We start from the raw sequence: 7,924 nt of genomic DNA, 5'->3' as shown, positions 1-7,924 counted from the left end.
CTTATTAAAGCTTCTAGTCTTCTATTTTTTCGAAATTTTTGGATTAAAAATGGCCAAGTGGGCCTGACAAAAAAATTTATAACCGCTGGATCAGAACCGTGCCCCCCAAGGCGAGCGCTTGGTCGCTGGCTGCGCGGGTGGCGGGGGCGGCGGGTGGCGGCCGGCCGGTTTGGCCGTCTACGCATATTCGGGCCCGATTTTCAGCTCGGACTGTCCAAATCGGACGTTTTTGGGGTCCCCAGACACGTTTTTTGACGTTCCGGACTCAATTTTTATACTTTCGGAGCTCAACGAAGCTTCTATGATTGAATTTGAGCAAGATTATAATTTTTCGAACGCAAATTTTTGCGATTCAGCCAATGTAAAATGCTGCTACATATATTTTCGGACTCCTGGAACTTTGACGTCCGAAAATAGGAGGGCAACTGATATATCATCAAAAAATTATATTGATCGAGCACGAATCTCGAGGCAAAAATCTAGTTGGAAACTTCAAAAATTAAATCCGGAATCATTTGAACTCTGATTTCAGCAAACTTACAGTCGAACTGATCATCTCGGAAATACAAACCCAACGACACCAAATTCAACTCAATCCGAGCCCAAATGAGTCCAAATCAAGGACCTGTAGCGCTGTTGGAAGGTTTGAACGACAATTTGAGTTACCAAATGGTTTTCAAACATGATGAGCTTATAGTCGAATCGAGCGGCTCAATGAAACGAATCCAACGAGCCCAAGATGGCTGAATTTTGACATCATTAGACAACGATCCTTCCGGCCTCCTTCACCCGCCGACTACGGTCCTTCCGACCTACTTCGCACATTGACTACAGTCTTTCTGACCTCCGTCGCCCGCAGACTATGGTCCTTCTGACTATAGTCGTCCACTGACTACAATCCGTCCAACCAAACAAACTCGTCAATAGTGATTCTTTGCATTTCTACAATGTAATGTACTCCATAAGATGTCAAGTTAAGGCCTTCCCCCAAGAAAGGGCCTCATTTGTAATCAACTACAATACTAGTGGATTCATTCAAACTGGGCTAGACCCTGTGGTTTTTCCCCATTTTCAAGGGTTTTCCACGTAAAAATATTGGTGTCTCATAAATGTTACACACTCTCTCTTATCTGATTGCGTGCCGAATTTTCGTACAATGTTAAGACGTTAAATTATATATTTCTCTATCGCCGTGAATACTCCAGGACACAACAATTAACCCTTACATGCAAAAAACAAGATGAGAAAAATTTAGATCAAGATCATATCATGACTTCATCATGATAAATTTTCTTATTCAGCCCCTTACATCTAAAAAAAAAAAAATTATTTCATGTGCGGCCTCAAGAAAGCAAAAGAAATCTTATTGAGCTCATTACATTAGCAAAAGCCCAATAGGCTACGGGCTATGCTTTTCAGTCTTTAATTGCTTGGTCGTTCAAACTTTCTACTCGATTGGAACACAACTTGTGAAGAAATTACTCTCATAATTACATGGAATACTATGCATATTATTATGATGAATTTAAATAGTCAAAATTCTATAAAAACCATGGTTTTTATTCCTGCATCCAACGCTAACGACATTACTAATGGCTCCACCAGTTCCATCACTGCATGGTATTTTACCTTTTGTAATTTTGTTAGCCACTTCTAATTTCATCTGTACCAATATGCACATTCTTCTCAAAAGTATGAGAATTCTGTTATATATATATCAAGTTGATTTAATATGCCTATTAATATTATTTCATCAACCTTTAAAGTACAATAAAATCATGTTAATTGAAATAAAAATTTTAATTGAATATTTTTAATCAAAATAAGTCTAAGACATTGATCTATCTTTCAGATAAATAAATATAATACACCAAGAATCAATTAATATTTATATATTTTACACTCATCTTAAAAAAATCCAACGACTTAAAGCTCAATCAAAATTTTGATCAGAATATTATGAGTTAATTTTTTTTTCCTTTACAATATAATTTAAGAATAACTATTAATTTTGAAGTTACAATTTACAAACTAAAATTTGATCTAAATATATATCATTTTGATATTCTTGATAATTGATAAGCAGTTCATGATAAGTTCTTGTAAAATTATTTGAGAAAATTTTAATTAAATATCTGATTTATTATATTCCTTATTTGAGTAAATTACTGAGCTTATATTTTTAATATTATTTCAGAATCTGAAAATAGCTAACATTTGGTATTAAAAAAAAAAAATTCTTTGGCTTAGGAGGCTCGAACTTCTGCCGGGCCACCACTTTACGCTGAGAATTCTCCCGAAGTACCACCCTTCTACAATGGTCTTTCTGACCCCAGTCTCCTGCTGACAACGGTCTTTCCAACCTCCATAGCTTACTTTGGTCCTTTCGACCTTCATCACCAGACAACGGTCTTTCTGACCCTCGGTCTCCTGCCGAATACGATCCTTCCAACCTCCGTTGCCTACTATAATACTTCCGACCTCCATCAACAGACAACAGTCTTTCTAACATATCGATAGACTTCTTGTGTGAACTCCCCTCACCTCCTTACACCTCTCCTAAGCCATATCCACTCTCGGTCTCCTGCCGACTACGATCCTTCCAACCTCTGTCGCCTACTATGATCCTTCCGACCTCCATCAACAGTCAATGGTCTTTCTGACCCAAGTATCCTACTGACTACAATCCTTCCGACCTCAGTCACCTATTATGGTCCTTCTGACCTCCATCAACATACAACAATTTTTCTAACTCCGGTCTCCTACCGATTACGGTCCTTCTGACCTTCATCACCTACTATGGTCCTTCCGACCTCCATTATCAGATAACAGTCTTTTTGACCTCGATCTCCTGCCAACTACGATCTTTCGAACCTCTGTCTCCTGTCGACTACTGTCATTCTGACCTCCATCACCTACAATGGCCCTTCCAACCAAACAAATATGTCTATGTTGATTATTGTAACTCCCACCATGTAAAGCGCTCTATATGAAGTACATTTGTAACATCAAACCAAGACCTTCTCCCTACCTCATTTGTAATCGACTACAAATACTAGTGGATTCATTCAAATTGGGCCAGGCCCCGTGGTTTTTCCCCCTTTTCAGGGGTTTCCACGTAAAAAGTCTGGTGTCTCTTATGAACGCTTCACCCTCTCTCTTATCTGATTGTGTGCTGGATCTTCGTACAATGCTAAGACGTTAAACTATATATTTTTCTACCGCTGTGAATACTCTAGGACGCAACAAATATAAATATGCACACTCTTCTCAAAAGTATGAGAATTATGTTATATATACATTTATAAATATACAGGTCATTTGTAATTCACGATTTTGGTTTTGAATGCAAAAACATTTATCCGCTTTTTCTTATGTAAAATAGAACCTAATCCTATCTTCTATTACATTTCCGAATTCTACCACTACTAAAAAAATAAGTTTTCGCAGCATTTTTTATGACCTATTGCAGCGGTTTAAACACATATTAATTTATTTGCAGCAATTTAAAAATTGTTGCAAATCCGCTGTATTTGCGCTCGCTGCAAAGGCTTTAGCAGCGGTTTCATGAGTAATGCTGTAGGAAGGCTATAACAGTGCTTTTAGCAGGTGTTAAAACCGCTGCTGTAATATAAATGTAATGTAAATGACATTCTACAGAAACCTGTAATTTTCTACATGATATCAGAGCCTTTCGACTAATTATGTTATAGTTTCATTTATTGTATTTTTTTCTCTTCTGCTCTCGATCGATATGGATTCCTCTGCTTCATCAATTTCTTAGTCTTCTTTAATTCCACTTAATATGAGACATCTATACCTCCTCAGCTTAAGTTTATTATGTTTAACATCAAAGTTGTAATCACAATCACCCCATTTGGAAGTAACAAATTTGCAAGCTCTACTTTGCTAATGGATTTGGTGGTTTAATAGTTCTGCATCTAAACCTTTGACGAAATCCATTAGCAAAGTAGAGCTGAATCCTCATTATCATACATGAACGTTTATCGATCAAAACTTGACTGCAGCACTTTATTCAAGATCATAATAATTATTTTCATATTATTAAAAACTATTTATATTTGTTTTAACTCTATCAGAGTCATTTTCTGATCAAAATCTTTTGAAAATGTAATTAAAAAAAAAAACTATTTTGGAAATTTAATCACCCATCTACAGTATATATTTAAATGCCTTCTTTGACAAAATGAAGACAATAAATTAAAAAATTAAAAAAGATGGCTGACCTCAAAGATGAAGCTGTGAATTTCCATTATTGTAAGGACAATTTTTATTTGAGAAAATTTTCAATAAATATCTAATTTATTATATTCCTTATTTGAGTAAATTACTGAGCTTATATTTTAATATTATTTCAGAATCTGAAAATAGGTAACATTTGGTATTAAAAAAAAAATTCTTTGGCTTAGCCATCACTTCCAAATGATTTATTTTATTTATACAGAAATGGAACCTCAATTTGTATATAATAATAACAGCTTGCATGGGTTCAGTTTGTAAATAGCGCATTTTACAATCAATGCTTATAATAGAAATATATTAAATTAGTTTGGTCAACCTTTGTGTCATAATACTCTAAGATTTGATTAGTTAATTAATTGCCACATTAATCATGATTATTATGATAATGGTAAGTGGCGTTGGATAATTTGACTTTATTCACATAAATTAATTGCATCAATAACTATAATTAAAAATTAAAATACAGTAATTTAAAAACGTTGGTTTATCATATTTTTTTGTTTAAGATTTTATATAATATAAAGAAAAATGGCCTTTTAATGAAGTTTTGATCATATGTGTGCAAGAGGAAGTGGATCATGCATGGATTCATCTGGAACAATTTTCTTATTGCTTTATAAAATCATTGTAAATAAAATAGCTTTTTAAAGCTGTTATAGTGGGCAACTTTCTAGTAATTTTTTTTTAAAAGCAAATAAAAAGTTGTGATGAAATAATAATTATGATTGTCTGAAAAGTAAAGAAGTATGAAATCAATCCCAAACAAGCCTAAGGCTTCATTTGAGATAACTTTGTAAAGTTGTTGTAGAGAAAGTAGTTTTTAAAAGTTGTTATAGAAAGCAACTTTCTAGTACAATTTTTTTTTTAAAGTGATTAAAAAAACAATGGTCAAATTAAAATTAAAGCTGCGGTCTAAAAAGCAAAGCGGTAAGAAAGTTATCCTTCATTTGAAACAAATTTCTTATTGTTTTTTTAAAATTGTTTTTTAGTATACATATTTTTGTATTAAAAAATTATTCTAGAAATTAGCAAAAAAGTTATCTCATACCAAGCTTAAATCATGAAAGAAGTAAAATTTTCATTTGGGACTCCAAAAATGAATTCAAGTAATAAAGTAGGGCTATCAAAATCGGGTCATGGTCCGCATTCGGGTCCAAACTAGAACTGACCCGACACTAGTTGACCCAACTTAACCCGACTCGTTTATGCATACGGGTCAGCTTTTTCAATCTGGACCCCACCCAACCTATCTGCAGGCAGACTGGTCGGCGAGTCGACGACAAACTGGGTGAGGCGAGTCGGCGGCGACGGTGAGCACTCGATGAGACTACGAGCTCGCGGGATGGGATGACGAGTCGGCGGGCATACAACGAGGTGGGAAAATGATGCGACGCGGGCAGACGCATTCGACGTGACTGTTGGCAGACTCGATCAGCGCAGAAGCGATGGCGGACAGACCGATCAATGAGTTTTTTGGGGTTAACCTGGTTGAGTTCGAGTTCCTGGGTCAACTCAAACCCGACCCATTTTATCAAACGGGCCGAATCCGAGGACCCAAACCAAACACGTTTGCAAAATGGGTTGACCCTAACCTGAAATTTTTGGATCGATTTTGAGTCAAATTTTCAAGTTATGTCAAATATTGACACCCCTACAATAAAGGTAAAGAAATCAAAAGACTAGTCAAATATCATTCATATTATGACAGCCATGCATGATAGTTTTGGCATTAAGCATTGTATTATAAATTTGATGTCGTTAATTGATATTATGATAAAAATATTATGTCATATATCTCTTTTTTGGGTGCTGTCTTCTTGCACCCCCTAAAATGTACTTAGATTTTTTTTGTAATCCATAGTATAAGGAACCAATGGCTTTTAGGTTTTATTTTATTTTATCTTGTGGCTCTTTTGAGCATTAGCAAGCTGGAGGTTCCTTCTAAGGACATTGTAACTCTTTTTTTTTTTTTGGTATTAATTTGTAGACCCCTCAGTGAGTTTTAACTAAAAAAAATAAAAATTATGTCATATCTCCATTAAGGGAATTATGAGATGGCAATGATTCGAGGGAGGCTTCAGGTCTCTTGCTTTTATTGATTTTGACATTTGAGTAGACTACATAAAAAATGATTAATAAACACAAGAATGGCGTTAAAAGAACTATTGATGTTTTAGAGATAATACACACTATTACTAATAGTTTTAAAACTGGGTTTTAAAAACTATAAGAGATTGATTGGGTAATGTTGAAAGATATAAGACAATTTTTATGTCCAATTAAATGATTACTCAACACTAATAATTTGATTATCATGAAACCTTAACTTTATTTTTAAGGAGCTCGTTTAATTTAAGATAATTATGACATTAGTAGTTCATTTTCATATGAATTTACTTCATATTTACAAGAAGAGTTTGACATGAAACAATCAAAGTAGCTCATCGCAAATGGAAATGATCACATGGTTTGCAAGCTTAAGATATCTATAAATGGGATAACATATAAATGTTCATAATATTATTTCTTCATCTGGTTTAGTGGAGAATATTGCTGATTAATATTAGTACTATAAGATCAACAGTAACAAAATAATTTTCTTAGTTCTATATGTGGATGATATTTTATTTACAACTTTAATGTTTTGAACTTACTTTATAAAGTGAAGCGATTTCTCTCATAATAATTTGACATGAATAGATGAGCGAAGCTTCTTAATTAGGTTAATGACATAAATATTAAGAGAGAAGGACCTCCAGAGAATGAATGATTGTCTCAACAAAGTATATGAAATATATTATATGAAAAATTATTCACCTAGTATTATATTGATTCAAGTTTATTTTGAACCAATGCCAAAATATTGAAGAAGAGAAAGAGAGCTAGAGATTAGGCATTATGCTAAAGATTGTACAAAACCTAACATTGCTTATGTAGTGGGAATATTAGGAAGATGTAAAAAACAATCTAAGTTTGACTAGAGATTGGATACTTAGATTTTGACTTTGCTCACTATCTTGACTCTAAAAATTTGCACTAAATATGCATGCTTATCAACTAAAGGAACCATTTGATTGACAAGTGAAAAATTATATATTATTTGCTACTTCTACAATAGAAGTAGAGTCTATTTTGTATAATGCTTTGAAGCAATAGGTTATTTGATTAAGGAATTTTACTTAGAGCTTTAGATTATTGTTGACTTAGACTTTGTTTGGGATAGTTTTTGGTCATTGCTTTTTCGTTGCTTTAAGAAAATTTTTATTCTAGAAAGCTGTCCCAAACGAAACATTAATTTTAAGCTACTAAAAATTTACTGACATAACTTATTATAGTATTTTTGGCCAAAAATAAGTGAAAATCTCATGGACACAAAGTATTTAATAATTCGCAAACATATGAAATAAAGCAAAGGGGAAATTAAACATATTTGTATTAGTTTGATTATTACAGTTGCTTGCAAAAAAGGATCGACTCCTAAGGCTCATATGGAGCATGACAAACATATGGAATGGAGTTTGGCATTTTAGATTTCTTGTAATTAATATATCTTTTATAATTGTGCTGCGCGCATTTTGGTCAATAAAAAAGCTCTAGTCATTTCAAGATTTGTATTCTCATCTTGTGATTGTAATATTGTATATATAATTTTCAGAGAAAA

Source organism: Dendrobium catenatum, unplaced genomic scaffold (assembly GCF_001605985.2).
Source record: "Dendrobium catenatum unplaced genomic scaffold, ASM160598v2 fragScaff_scaffold_1553, whole genome shotgun sequence".
Taxonomy (NCBI): Eukaryota; Viridiplantae; Streptophyta; class Magnoliopsida; order Asparagales; family Orchidaceae; genus Dendrobium; species Dendrobium catenatum.
The sequence above is the reverse complement of the archived record's forward strand: the minus strand, read 5'-3'. Positions refer to the sequence as shown.